The 16,037-nt window shown below is 44.2% G+C and overlaps 1 pseudogene; it reads left to right on the forward strand.

Moving 5' to 3' along the window:
• LOC140741596 (uncharacterized) overlaps positions 1-5,658 on the forward strand; it is a 47,553-nt pseudogene extending 41,895 nt beyond the window's left edge.
• The last annotated feature ends 10,379 nt before the right edge of the window (positions 5,659-16,037 follow it).

Consider the following 16,037-nt stretch of genomic DNA (forward strand, 5'->3'; position numbering starts at 1 on the left):
CCGTTCGTGCTGTCAAGTCGGTACGGGGGCCAGGTTGCCGAGCCTTTCGCGTATTCTGTCCAGGACTGCTGCGGGTTCTTCCTGTTGCCCCCTTGGGGCTGGTATGAACTCTCCTGGGACGGCCAGGGGTGCGCCATACACCAACTCGGCCGACGAAGCATGCAGATCCTCTTTGGGCACTGTACGAATTCCAAGCAGGACCCAGGGAAGCTCGTCCACCCAGTTAGGTCCTCTCAGGCAGGCCATGAGAGCCGACTTCAAGTGACGGTGGAAACGCTCCACTAGTCCGTTCGACTGTGGGTGGTAGGCAGTAGTGTGGTATAGCTGCGTTCCCAACAGGCTGGCCACAGCCGATCACAGGCTGGAGGTGAACTGGGCGCCTCTGTCGGAGGTAATGTGGGCCGGTACCCCCGAAACGTGCTACCCAGGTTGCAATCAGTGCTTGGGCGCAGGAATCGGCAGATGTGTCGGTGAGCGGGACCGCCTCTGGCCACCTCGTGAACCGGTCTACCATAGTTAGGAGGTACTGCGCTCCTCGGGACACTGGTAGGGGGCCCACGATATCCACATGAATGTGGTCGAACCTCCGTTGGGTGGGCTCTGGCTTCCTGTTGCGGGTGTCGTACCCCGTCGGGGGCAAGACGCTGATTTCCGCTCCGGTGTCAACCAAGAAGCGGCATCCCGACTGTGTCCCAGACGTACAAGAGGCTGTCCTGGTGGCCAGCCGCCATAGTCATTAGCGGCAGCTGGCCCTGGCCCTGGCCCTTGCAGGGCGGGCGACAACAGCGGGCTTCTGTGCCCCATCGCTGGTGGTAGAAACACCATTGTTCACTGTCCTCCTCGCTCCTGCCTCTGTGTTGTGTGTGCCCCCCTGCCGGGCCTGGTCTAGTCTGCTGTTGGGCGCGTGGCCTGGTAATCTGACCGACGAACGCCACGCTCTCCCTCTTGGCTTTCCACAACACGTCTGCCCGGGCCGCCACCTTCCGGGGGTCGCTGAAATCTGCGTCGGCCAGCAGCAGATGTATGTCCTCGGGCAGTTGCTCTGGGAACGCCTGCTCGAACATGAGGCAGGGCTTGTGTCCGTCAGCCAGGGCCAGCATCTCGTTCATCAATGCTGACGCCAGCCTGTCTCCCAAACCATCCAGGTGAAGCAGGCGGGCACCCCGCTCACGCCGTGAGAGGCCAAAGGTCCCAATGAGTAGCGCTTTGAATGCTTCATATTTGCCTTCTTCCGGGGGTGACTGTATGAAATCCTCAACTTGGGCGGCCGTCTCCTGGTCAAGGGCGCTCACCACGTGGTAGTAACGCGTGGAATCAGAGGATATCTGCCGAATCTGGAACTGGGCTTCTGCTTGGCTAAACCACACGCGTGGTCGCAGCGTCCAGAAAGTCAGCAGTTTTAGCGAAACTGCGTGAACAGATGAAGCGTTGGTCATCTTTGGTCCAAATCCCATTTCGACCGTCGGGGTCACCAATGTAGCGATGTACTACATACAGAGCTAGAGACAACGACACGCAGTCAGTAAGTCGTTTCGAGACTACTTTATTCAAACTTCGCGGCGCTGGCATTTAATCCCTAGCACCTGCCCTCTCTGGGCGGAAATGACATCAGAGGTGCATTACCAAAGTCTCTCCCCACGCGCTGGCTATTTGTGAGCCGGTTCGCCTGCACAGAAAGTGGGTCGCCACAGGATCTTTCTGTCCTCGTTGTCCACGGGAATGGTACCGGAGGATTGGAGGGAGGCGAATGTTGTCCCCTTGTTCAAAAAAGGTAGTAAGGATAGTCCAGGTAATTATAGACCAGTGAGCCTTACATCTGTGGTGGGAAAGCTATTGGAAAAGATTCTTAGAGATAGGATCTATGGACATTTAGAGAATCATGGTCTGATCAGGGACAGTCAGCATGCCTTTGTAAAGGGCAGATCGTGCCTAACAAGCCTGATAGAGTTCTTTGAGGAGGTGACCAGGCATATAGATGAGGGTAGTGCAGTGGATGTGATCTACATGGATTTCTGTAAGGCATTTGACAAGGTTCCACATGGTAGGCTTATTCAGAAAGTCAGAAGGCATGGGATCCAGGGAAGTTTGGCCAGGTGGATTCAGAATTGGCTTGCCTGCAGAAAGAAGGGGGTCATGGTGGAGGGAGTACATTTGGATTAGAGAGTTGTAACTAGTGATGTCCCACAAGGATCGGTTCTGGGACCCCATACTTTTCATGATTTTTATTAACAACCTGGATGTGGGGGTAGAAGGGTGGGATGGCAAATTTGCAGACGACACAAAGGTTGGTGGTGTTGTAGATAGTGTAGAGGATTGTCGAAGATTGCAGAGAGACATTGATAGAATGCAGAAGTGGGCTGAGAAGTGGCAGATGGCGTTCAACCCAGAGAAGTGTGAGGTGGTACACTTTGGAAGGACAAACTCCAAGGCAGAGTACAAAGTAAATGGCAGGATACTTGGTAGTGTGGAGGAGCAGAGGGATCTGGGGGTACATGTCCACAGATCCCTGAAAGTTGCCTCACAGGTAGATAGGGTAGTTAAGAAAGCTTAGGGGGTGTTAGCTTTCATAAGTCAAGGGATAGAGTTTAAGAGTCGCGATGTAATGATGCAGCTGTATAAAACTCTAGTTAGGCCACACTTAGAGTCCTGTGTCCAGTTCTGTTCGCCTCACTATAGGAAGGATGTGGAAGCATTGGAAAGGGTACAAAGGAGATTTACCAGGACGCTGCCTGGTTTCGAGAGTATGGATTATGATCAGAGATTAAGGGAGTTAGGGCTTTACTCTTTGGAGAGAAGGAGGATGAGAGGAGACATGTTAGAGGTGTACAAGATATTAAGAGGAATAGACAGAGTGGACAGCCAGCACCTCTTCCCCAGGGTACCACTGCTCAGTACAAGAGGACATAGCTTTAAGATAAGGGGAGGGAAGTTTAAGGGGGATATTAGAGGAAGGTTTTTCACTCAGAGAGTGGTTGGTGCATGGAATGCACTGCCTGAGTCAGTGGTGGAGGCAGACACACTAGTGAAATTTAAGAGACTACTAAACTGGTATATGGAGGAATTTAAGGTGGGAGGTTATATGGGATTCAGGGTTTGAAGGTCGGCACAACATTGTAGTCCAAAGGGCCTGTAATGTGCTGTACTATTCTATGTTCTATTAACCCGGCCACTCCCTGTTTGACCCGCTGCCATCCAGCAAAAGGTTCAGGACACTAAAAGCCAGAACAACTAGACTGAGGAACAGCTTCTACCCCAGAGCTGTGGCCTCCATCACACCACTCCCACAGAACAATGACTGAAACTGTGAGCACACACAAGGACACACAAGGACTCAAATACTTGCACCAACGGCACTTTGTGCATTACTGTGACATTCTGGTGCTGCTGCAACTTATTTTCTGCTACTTATCTATTTAATACTATTTTTCTATTACTGTCTTGTTTTTATCTACCGCTTTGTTTGATTGCCTGAGAGGAAGCCAAACAGAGTTTCATTATACCTGTGTACAATGACAATAAAGATCACTCAATTCAATTCAATTCAAAACAATATATTTATTACTGAGGTGAATGGCCACAGGGGTGCTCTGCTCTAACTGCCTATTTCCATTTCTCCTGACAGTCACCCAGCTATTCACCTCCTGCAACTTCGGGGTGACTACTTCCCTGTAACTTTGATCAATTATCTCCTCACTCTCCGTACAAGCCCAAGTTCATCCAGGTGCTGAGAAGCATTTGGTGGCTCTGGGTTTTAGAAGAATGAAGGGTATTTCAGTGAAGTCTCTCAAATATTGAAAAGCCTATATAGAATAAATATGGACAGGATGTTCTAGGACCAGAGTGCACAGCTACAGAATAAAGAGAGGTCCATTTTGAACAGAGATGAGGTGAAATTTCTTTAGCCAGCTGATAGTGTGTCTGTGGAATTCATTGCCACAGACGGCTGGAGGCCAAGTCATTGAGTATATTTAAGGTGGAGGTTGATCGGTTCTTGATTAATGCCGTTGAGAGGGATAATAAATCAGTCATGATGAAATGATGGAGCAGACTTGATGGGCTGAATAGATGCAGAATTAAGCTATGTCTTGTGTTCTTATTTGTGCTTTCCTTTCAGATCCAGGAAGACTGGTTAAAATACTGAAATTTCTTCATCCAGTATGTACATGAAATCGTTGCAAGCTGTTAATCTTGCTTTTGAGGATAAGGAACATGATAATTCACTTGACTCTGTTGCTGAGAAAACTGGACAGAATTCAAAGCTGCATTATGTGAAACTGGACAAGATGAAGGAAGAGCCAAATCGAGAAGTAATTAAGTATAATCCCATTCATCTGGATCCCCTTCACTTCGAATCATCAAATATAATAGACATGTTCTAAACAGCTGCTGATGAAACAATTGGATTTCAATGCAGTAGCGAAAGCATCATGTCACAAATATAATCAACAAGTGGATGCTATAAATGATCATGTGCAGGAAATTTTACATATTAACAGTGAAGGAAATTCAGAAATCTGCCATCAGGAAAAACAAGAACATATGAATTCTGTATCTGATCAAATTTTGAGTTATGTAAAGGCTTTCTCTAAATGCCACAAGGTTGAGTGTGATGCATTTACGTTAACGAATAAATACAGTTTCAAAAAATATAAGCGCTCCAATGACTCTGGTTTGCAAAATGAGAGGAGCCCAAGACCTCAATTAGATAATTTGGCTGATGAGTGTGATTTTTCCACTTTCTTTAAAAGTAGCAATTCTCTTGCTGGTAATTTTGGTGAACATTTGGCTCAAACACCAGCAGAACAATTTTATGTATCAGATCTAGAAAACACTTTCACTTCTACTTGTTTTGAACAAAATATTCTTCCTGTTACATATTCCATGGACATCCTTACTGGGGAGCATTTTGACTTAACATCTCAGCTTAATGTAGACAATCCTTTGAATATTAAAGGAGGTCTGGAAGATTTGCAAAGTAAGAATGAGTTCAAAAACCTGATGAATCCACAAAGTATTGTGTAGAATTGTGAAGATGAACCAAACTACTCATCAAACACTACAATAGATAATCAAGAAATAAGTGAAGAAAATCATTTTGTTCAAACCAATGAGAAAGAACAACTGAGAACTACTTTAAGTGGTGCAGCAGTTCAGGTTAGAAAGGAGTTACTATCAGCTTCTCTGAACACTCAAGAGTCTGTATATCAAAGTGAGAGATTGGTCCATGATAATGAAATTGGGATTATGGGTGAAGCTACACTTCAAAACACAAACAAGGAAATTAATCCCAGAACTGCAGTAAATGAAGCACGGGTTGCAACTTCCATTGCAACCCGTACCAAATTACCTTCAGACTGTGGTACAGATTCCTAAGCAGGTGAAAATAGATGTGAAAATTCAATCAGCTTCTGCAATCTTCATTTTAAAGATTATATAATTCAAACATACACATTTTCATCAGAATTTGAATGGGATAATTCAATTACCTGTACAATGTGACATTGTACAAACCATTACCAAAAACCAGTCTGTTGACATGGAACTCTTGAGAAAGACATGTAGTTGTGAAAGATGCAGAATATGAAACTCAGTTATACACTGTTTTAAAAGATAAAGGTAGATTGGATTGACAAAGAGGGGTATGATCTAACGAGCTGACATACTGGAGCAAGAAGGCTGCGAGTGCAAGGCTGATTTTCGGAGCCAAGGCAGTTTTTACCACTTAGGGTAAAAGAGAGACAAGACTATGCAGGCACGTGACATCAGCCAGTAGAGCGCGAAAGATTTAAAAAGAAGACCGCCATATCCAGCGGGCAGTGGAGTGAGAGGCAGCAGAGTGATAGGGCTTTGGCTCAACGGGTTTAGGCAATAACGGGACGAGGCGAGGTAGGTTTACCGGTGTTATTTGCGGAAAGGAGGAAGTATGTGTGTGAGGCCGGCGTTCTGTGCTCATTGTCAGGTGTGGGAGGTCCTGGAGTCTCCCAGCCTCCCGGGCGGCCATATCTGCCCCCGGTGCGCCGAGCTGCAGCTCCTAAGGGACCAAGTTAGGGAACTGGAGATGCAGTTCAATGACCTTTGCCTGGTCAGGGAGAGTGAGGAGTTGATAGAGAGGAGTTACAGGCAGGTGGTCACACCAGGGCCATGGGAGACAGACAAGTGGGTCACAGTCAGGAAGGGGAAGGGGAAGAGTCAGGTACTAGAGAATACCCCTGTGGCTGTACCTCTTGACAATGAGTACTCCTGTTTGAGTACTGTTGGGGGGGGACAGCCTACCTGGGGGAAGCAGCAGTGGCCGTCCCTCTGGCACAGAGTCCGGCCCTGTGGCTCAGAAGGGTAGGGAAAGGAAAAGGAAGTCAGTAGTGATAGGGGACTCTATAGTTAGGGGGTTAGACAGGCGATTCTGTGGATGCAAGAAAGAAACTCGGATGGTAGTTTGCCTCCCAGGTGCCAGGGAGAATAGACATAGGTCGTGGTACATATAGGTACCAATGACATAGGTAGGAAAAGGGAAGAGACCCTGAAAGGAGAATATAGGGAGTTAGGAAGGAAGTTGAGATGCAGGACCGCAAAGGTAGTAATCTCAGGATTACTGCCTGTGCCACGTGACAGTGAGAATAGGATTAGAATGAGGTGGAGGATAAATGCATGGCTGAGGGATTGGACCAGGGGGCAGGGATTCGGATTTCTGAATCATTGGGACCTCTTTTGGGGCAGGTGTGACCTGTACAAAAAAGACAAGTTGTACTTGAATCCCAGGGGGATAAGGGGGGGTGACATAATATGTAGATAAGCCTACAAGAGGAGAGGCTGTTCTTGATTTGGTATTGGGAAATGAACCTGGTCAGGTGTCAGATCTCTCAGTGGGAGAGCATTTTGGAGATAGTGATCATAATTCTATCTCCTTTACCATAGCATTGGAGAGAGATAGGAAAAGTAAGGGGACTTATGAGGCTATCAGGCAGGAAATTGGAAGCTTAAATTGGAAACATTCTCAGGGAAAAGTACAAAAGAAATGTGGCAAATGTTCAGGGGATATTTGTGTGGAATTCTGCATAGGTACATTCCAATGAGACGGAAGTTATGGTAGAGTACTGGAACCGTGGTGTACAAAGGCTGTAATAAATCTAGTCAAGAAGAAAAGCTGACAAAAGGTTCAGAGAGCTAGGTAATGTTAGAGATCTAGAAGATTATAAGCCTACTAGGAAGGAGCTTAAGAAGGAAATCAGGAGAGCCAGAAGGGGCCATGAGAAGGCCTTGGCGGGCAGGATTAAGGAAAACCTCAAGGCGTTCTACAAGTATGTGAAGAGCAAGAGGATAAGACATGAAAGAATAGAACCTATCAAGTGTGACAGTGGAAAAGTATGTATGGAACTGGAGGAAATAGTAGAGGTACTTAATGAATACTTTACTTCAGTATTCACTATGGAAAAGGATCTTGGTGATTGTAGTGATGACTTGCAGCAGATTGAATAGCTTGAGCATGTAGATATTAAGAAAGAGGATGTGCTGGAGCTTTTGGAGAGCATCAAGTTGGATAAGTCGCCGAGACCAGGTGAGATGTACCCCAGGCTATTGTGGGAGGCACGGAGGAGATTGCTGAGCCTCTGGTGATGATCTTTGCATCATCAATGGGGACGGGAGAGGTTCCGGAGGATTGGAGGGTTGCAGATGCTGTTCCTTTATTCAAGAAAGGGAATAGAGATAGCCCAGGAAATTATAGACCAGTGGTCTTACCTCAGTGGTTGGTAAGTTGATGGAGAAGATCCTGAGTGACAGGATTTATGAACATTTGGAGAGGTATAGTATGGTTAGGAGTAGTCAGCATGACTTTGTCAAGGGCATGTCGTGTCTTACAAGCCTGATTGATTTTTTTTTGAGGATGTGACTAAGCACATTGATGAAGGAAGAGCAGTAGATGTAGTGTATATGGATTTCAGCAAGGCATTTGATAAGGTACCCCATGCAAGGCTTATTGAGAAAGTAAGGAGGCATGAGATCCAAGGGGACATTGCTTTGTGGATTCAGAACTGGCTTGCCCACAGGAGGCAAAGAGTGGTTGTAGACAGGTCATATTCTGCTTGGAGGTCGGTCACTTGTGGAGTGCCTCAGGGATCTGTTCTGGGACCCTTACTCTTCGTGATTTTCATGAATGACCTGGATGAGGAAGTGGAGGGATGGGTTTGTAAGTTTGCTGATGACACAAAGGTAGGAGGTGTTGTGGATAGTATGGTGGGCTGTCAGAGGTTACAGTGGAACATTGATAGGATGCAAAACTGGGCTGAGAAGAGGCAGATGGAGTTCAACAAAGAGAAGTGTGAAGTGATTTATTTTGGTAGGTCAAATATGATATAACCATATAACAATAATGGCAGAATGTAGTATTAATGGTAAGACTCTTGGCAGTGTGGAGGATCATAGGGATCTTGGGGTCGGAGTCCATAGGACGCTCAAAGCAGCTGCGCAGGTTGACTCTGTGGTTAAGAAGGCGTACAGTGTATTGGCCTTCATCAATTTTGGAATTGAATTTAGGAGCCAAGAGGTAATGTTGCAGCTGTATAGGACCCTGGTCAGACCCCACTTGAAGTACTGTGTTCTGTTCTGGCCACTTCACTACAGGATAGATGTGGAAACTATAGAAAGGATGCAGAGGAGATTTACAAGGATGTTGCCTGGATTGGGGAGCATGCCCTATGAGAATAGGTTGAGTGAACTCGGCCTTTTCTCCTTGGAGCGATGGAGGATGAGGGGTGACCTGATAGAAATGATGAGAGGCATTGATTGTGTGGATAGTTAGAAGCTTTTTCCCAGGGCTGAAATGGTTGCCACAAGAGGATACAGGTTTAAGGTGCTGGGGAGTAGGTACAGAGGAGATGTCAGGGGTATGTCTTTTACTCAGAGAGTGGTGAGTGCGTGGAATGATCTGCCAGCAACGGTGGTGGAGGCAGATACGATAGGGTCTTTTAAGAGATGTTTGGATAGGTACATGGAGCTTAGAAAAATAGAGGGCTATGGGTAAGCCTAGTAATTTCTAAGGTAGGGACATGTTCGGCACAACTTTGTGGGCCAAAGGGCCTGTATTGTGCCGTAGGTTTTCTATGTTTCTATGAAACAAATATCACATTGTATAGTATTTGAGTCCTGTCTGGATGATTGCACTTTATTATTGATACTGCCAAAGTTAATTGAAAGATCCTATTAATACTTTCATTATGCTTTGTGAATTATTTTACTTTAATGGGTTCAGAGAAAAGCTTAGCAAAGCTGTTAGTATTACTTGTCCAGGATTAATACCCTAGAACTGATTTTTGATCTTCTCCTTCAATTTCATTTTTTAATCAATGGAATTCAGTTGATCAATAACATTTGTCAATGGATATTAGCAGGCCAACTCTCAAATGGATATGCTTACTCTTTAATTCAAAACCTTTTTACATTTTTTTCTTTCTTTCCCCCTACTCCTTTGACTTTCATAGTACTTAAATCTTTGGACACAACCTCACTTTTTTAATATACAGTATTTCTGTTTTTGCACTTTTTAAAATCTATTCAACATACATAATTGATTTACTTGTTTATTGTTATTATTTTTATTTTATTTATTATTATTTTTCTCTCTGCTAGATTATGTATTGCATTGAACTGCTGCTTCTAAGTTAACAAATTTCACGTCACATGCCAGTGATAATAAACCTGATTCTGATTTGAGAAAAGTAAACTTCAGTGTTCTCAATGGCCAACATTAAAAGGTTCCTTATTAGTAATGCCGTTCCATGCAGAATAATAGGATGTTGATCCATGCTCGAAGTGCTATGTAGCATTTGATTTTTGATTACTCTCAAGCATGATACAGAGGCTGCATCCATGTCTCCTTCATCCACAGCCACTCCCTTATCCAGAATAATGGAAAGGTTGCCCATTAATTGTAGTCCTTTTATACAATATTCAGATAGAGCTGCTACAGATTCCAGGAGCAGACCACTTGGTTTTCTAAAGAGATTACATGACAGAAATTAATATTCATAAATACTCACCAGTCACGTACCCCTCTCACAGATAGCTAACAGAAGTAAATATCCATTTGCAGGTAAGGATTCATAGCAAGAGAGAGATGATTGCTTGGAGAGAATTATCAGATTAGGTACAAAACCAGCAGATCTCAATTGTAGGACAATAGTATATTGTATTCTGAACAGCAACTGAGGTTATTTTATTTCAAAGCTTGTATATAGTTCATATGAAAAAGATGTTGCTATAGAAAAAATTTAGATTTCATTGCTGAAAGGAATTCTAAGTAGTCACTGGTTACTGTTGTATTCTGTCGATTTTCTATACTCTGTTTCTCTTCAGAGAACTGTATTTTCAAGGACCATAAAAGAATCTTTCTAAGACCATAAGCCCATGAGATACCAGAGCAGAATTAGGCCATTCAACATGGTCTGCTCCGCCAATCCAACATGGCTGATCCAATTTTCCTCTCAGACCCAATCTCCTGCCTTCATGCCCTGAGTAATACAGAATCTATCAACTCTTCCTTAAGTATACATGAAGACTTGACCTCCACAGCTGCCTGTGACAAAGGATTTCACAGATTCACCACTCTGGCTGAAGAAATACCTCCTCATCTCAGTTTTAAAAGGACGCCCCTCTATTCTGAGGCTGTGTCCTCCGGTCTTAGTGGAGAGGAAACACTATAGGAAACATCCTCTCCATATCCACTCTATCAAGGCCTTTTACCATTCAATCGGATTCATGAGGTTATCCCTCATTTTTCTGAATTCCAGTGAATACAGAACCTCTGCATATGACAAGCCATTCAATCCTGGAATCATTTTTGTGAATCTTTTTTGAACCCTCTCCAGTTTCAGCACATCCTTTCTAAGATGAGGGCCCCCAAAACTGCTCACAATACTCACCACATACCTTAGTAACCTTTGGGGAACCCTGCACAAGGACTCCCAAGTCCCTTTGTGCCTCAGATGTTTGTATTTTCTCTCCATTTAGAAAATAGTCAACCCTTTAATTTCTTCCACCAACATGTGTGACCATATACTGTCTGACACTGTATTCCATTTGCCATTTCTTTGCTCCTTTTCCTGAGCTGTCTCAGTCCTTCTGTAACCTCTCTTCTTCCTCAAAACTACCTGCCCCTCCACCTACCATATTGTATGCAAAATTTTGCAACAAAGTAATCAATTCCATCATCCAAACCATTGACAGATAGTGTAAAAAGAATTGGTCCCAACACAGACCCCTGTGAATACCACTAGTCACCGGCAGTCAAACAGAAAAGGCTGCCTTTATTCCCACTCTTTGCCTCCTACCAATCAGCCACTACTCTATTCCTGCTAGAATATTTCCTGTAATACCATGGGCTCATAGCTTGTTAAGCAGCCTCATATGTGCCACCTTGTCAAAGGCCTTCTGAAACTCCAAGTACACAACATCAACCTGTTCTCCTTTGTCTATCCTGTTTGTTATTTCTTCAAAAAATTCCAACAGATTTGTCAGGTAAGATCTTCCCTTGAGGAAACCATGCTGACTATGGCCTATATTATCATGTGTCTCCAAGTACCCTGAGACCTCATCCTTAATAATTGACTCCAACATCTTCCCAACCACTGAGGTCAGGCTAACTGGCCTATAGTTTCCTTTCTTCTGCCTCTCTCCTGTCTTAAAGAGTGGAGTGACATTTGCAATTTTCCAGTCTTCCAGAACCATTCCAGAATCTAGTGATTCTTGAAAGATCATTACTAATGCCTTCATGATCTCTTCAGCCACCTCTTTTAGAAACCTGGGGTGTACACCATCTGGTCCAGGTGACTTATCTACTTTCAGACCTTTCAGTTTCACAAGAACCTTCTCTACCTTCTCTCTAGTTAAGGTAACTACACACACTTCATGACCCCTTGCACTTGGAAGTTCCCCAATACTGCTAGTGTCTTGTACAATGAAGACTGATACAAAATGCTACATCTCCAGCATCATTTTCTAGCAGTCAAATCACACTTTGAGTTAAATCACACTTCCTTATTCATTTGTTATGCAAGTACATTTTTTTAAAAAGCCATCAGATTCATTTTGTACCCAATTTATATGTGGAAAGTTGGAATTATCATTTTCAATACAGAAAATAATAGTTGGTATGTAATCATTTTAAAATTTATTCTATTCCATAAAGCTGATAGTTTGAGGTCTCACACGAGGAAATCTGCAGATGCTGGAAATTCAAACAACACACACAAAATGCTGGTGGAACACAGCAGGCCAGGCAGCATCTATAAGGAGAAGCACTGTCAATGTTTCGGGCCGAGACCCTTCGTCAGGACTAACTGAAAGGAAAGATAGTAAGAGATTTGAAAGTAGTGGGGAGAGGGGGAAATGTGAAATAATAGGAGAAGACCGGAGGGGGTGGGATGAAGCTAAGAGCTGGAAAGGTGATTGGCGAAAGTGATACAGAGCTGGAGAAGGGAAAGGATCATGGGACAGCAGGCCTCGGGAGAAAGAAGGGGGTGGGGGGGGGGAAGCACCAGAGGGAGATGGAGAACAGGCAAACAACTAAATATATCAGGGATGGGGTAAGAAGGGAAGGAGGGGCATTAATGGAAGTTAGAGAAGTCAATGTTCATGCCATCAGGTTGGAGGCTACCCAGCCGGTATATAAGGTGTTGTTCCTCCAACCTGAGTTTGGATTCATTTTGACAGTAGAGGAGGCCATGGATAGACATATCAGAATGGGAATGGGACGTGGAATTAAAATGTGTGGCCACTGGGAGATCCTGCTTTCTCTGGTGGACCGAGCTTAGGTGTTCAGCGAAATGGTCTCCCAGTCTGCATTGGGTCTCACCAATATATAAAAGGCCACACTAGGAGCACCGGACGTAGTATACCACACCAGCCGACTCACAGGTGAAGTGTCGCCTCACCTGGAAGGACTGTCTGGGGACCTGAATGGTGGTGAGGGAGGAAGTGTAAGGGCAGGTGTCGCACTTGTTCCACTTACAAGGATAAGTGCCAGGAGGGAGATCAGTGGGAAGGGATGGGGGGGACGAATGGACAAGGGAGTCACGTAGGGAGCGATCCCTGCGGAAAGCAGAAAGAGGGGTGGAGGGAAAGATGTGCTTGGTAGTAAGATCCCATTGGAGGTGGCAGAAGTTACGGAGAATTATACGTTGGACCTGGAGGCTAGTGGGGTGGTAGGTGAGGACAAGGGGAACCCTATCCCGAGTGGGGTGGCGGGCGGATGGGGTGAGGGCAGATGTGCGGGAAATGGGAGAGATGCGTTTGAGAGTAGAGTAGATGGTGGAAGAAGGGAAGCCCCTTTGTTTAAAAAAGGAAGACATCTCCTTCGTCCTGGAATGAAAAGCCTCATCCTGAGAGCAGATGCGGCGGAGACGGAGGAATTGTGAGAAGGGGATAGCATTTTTGCAAGAGACAGGGTGGGAAGAGGAATAGTCCAGGTAGCTGTGAGAGTCTGTAGGCTTATAGTAGATATCAGTAGACTACAGACTCTCACGGCTTATCTACTTATAATTTCACATCAAACACTTTGTCTTTGCAATTCCTTAACTTAATTTTCTAGGCAATGAATGATGTAGAGAGAGATGCAAAATATGTTTTTATTGTTTTAATGACTAAGAATGCATTGGATGGCATTAGATTGATTGAAGAAATGCACTGGATCAACTTGTATTGTTCACAAAACTTTTCAAATGTAAAGTATTTGTTAGGATAGCCTAAAATGCATCATACTTGATGTTTGTGGTACTTAATGCAAACAGCTCAATGATTTAATGGTTGTTATAACTTGCAGTGAGCTAAGTTCTATATCTAGCTTTGCAGTATAGAATATAAAAAAAAATTTAATCTGATGAAGCTAGCTAATGCAATCTGCTAAATGTATTTTTAATCATGGAATCCACACTAGTTAGATATTTGAAATAAATGATGAGTGAAAAAAACGTATGTAGAAATGAGAGGAAGGGGTGAAACAGGAGGGTAGGCAATTTGTGGAACCAGATAGGAAGGTTTGACGGGCATTTGGAAGGGAATGGCGAGAGACTGGGTGGTAGTTGATGAAGGGAAAAAAGTGAGTGGTGAAAGGTAGAGGCAAAACTGGTACGTGATGGATGGAACCAAATGGGGGGGGGGTGATGGGCCAGATAGAACAGGTAGGGGAGGATATAGGAAAAGTAAACCAAGGAAGAAGAAACATAGGGAGATAAGTACATAGGAGATGGGCAGACAGAACCAGTTTGGGGAGGATAATAGCAGTAATGAGGGGAGGGGGAGGCAAGAATCATTGGATTCTGGCATGGTTCTGGAGGACTGGAAAATTGCAAATGTCACTCCACTCTTTAAGAAAGGAAATTATAGACCAGTTAGCCTGCGCTCAGTGGTTGGGATGATGTTGGAGTCAATTGTTAAGGATGAGGTGATGGAGTACTGGGTGACACAGGACAAAATCGGACAAAGCCAGCATGGTTTCCTTAAGGGAAAATCTTGCCTGATGAACCTGTGGAATTCTTTGAGGACATTACAAGTAGGATAGATAAGGAGGATGCAGTGGATGTTGTATATTTAGATTTTCAGAAGGCCTTTGACAAGGTGCCACACACAAGGCTGCTTACCAAGTTAAGAGCCCATGGTATTACAGGAAAGTTACCAGCATGGTTAGAGCATTGGCTACACAAAGCACACTGCAGATGCTGTGGTCAAATCAACACGTACAAAAGCTGGATGAACTCAGCAGGTCGGGCAGCATCCGTTGAAATGAGCAGTCAACATTTCGGGCTGAGACCCTTCGTCAGGACTCATTGAGCATTGATTGATTGGTAGGAGGCAGCAATTGGGAATAAAAGGATCCTTTTCTGGATGGCTGACAGCGAGTAGTGGTGTTCTGCAGGGGTCGGTGTTGGGACTACTTTTCATGATGTATGTCAATGATTTATATGATGGCTTTGTTGCCAAGTTTGCAGATGATATGAAGATTGGTGGAGGGGCAGGTAATGTTGAGGAAACAGGAAGACTGCAGAAGGACTTTAGCTAGAGGTCGGTGAATTTCTTACCACAAGCAACTATGGAGTCCAAGTTATTGGGTGTTCTTAATGTGGACATTCATCGGTTCTTGATTGGCCAAAGGTTATGGAGAGAAAACCTAGGAGTGGGGATGAAGAAGGGGAAAAAAAATCAGCTATGATTGAATGGTGGAGCAGACTCAATGGGCCAAATGGCCTGATTCTGCTCCTGTGTCTTGTGGTCTTATGGTATAAAATGTTAAATTATATAAGTAGTGCAAAAATAAAATTTTTTAAAAAAGTAGTGAGCTAGTGTTCATGGGGTCATTGTCCATTCAGAAATCAGATGGCAGAGGGGGAGAAACTGTTCCTGAACATTGAGCTGTGCCTCCTCCTTGATGGTAGCAATGAGAACAGGCCACGATTGAATGGTGGAGTAGACTCAATGGGCCAAATAGCCTCATTTCTACACCTATGTCTTATGTCTTACGTTGCTATAGTGCATTCCAGACTTTGCCTAAGACTGTAGATTTGACCTGAAGGCTTTGGAAATTTATGAAAGGGACCAGTGCTTTGGGAAGTTAGGAGCAAACTCAGGTCACTGACCACTTCATGGCCATACATGTCATAATTGCAGCTCACTCCTAAGCTCAATAGATCTCCTGGTCACCTAAAGCAAAAGTTCCCTAGTTTACTAGAATGCCTGCAATGTTGAATGAAAGCAACTATTTCTGTATCTTATCTGTAGGCTCTTTAATGGTATTGCATACTTAGACAAATAACAGGGAAAAATCTGCCAACAGAACAGCCATTGTTGAAGACAGTAATCTCTCTCAACAGTGTTTGGTACAAAAAATGTACCAAGTCATAACACATGGTATATACAACTTTTCAAGCCTGCTTACATCTATCTTCACTATGCTGCTTCCCAATTCTTAAATAAAAACAATAAACTGATTTAGACATGCATTAAATCATACAATCAACCAATCATTTTTAGATTTGTCTGTAAACTTAGCCAAC

Source organism: Hemitrygon akajei, chromosome 18 (assembly GCF_048418815.1).
Source record: "Hemitrygon akajei chromosome 18, sHemAka1.3, whole genome shotgun sequence".
In the NCBI taxonomy this organism is placed as follows: domain Eukaryota; kingdom Metazoa; phylum Chordata; class Chondrichthyes; order Myliobatiformes; family Dasyatidae; genus Hemitrygon; species Hemitrygon akajei.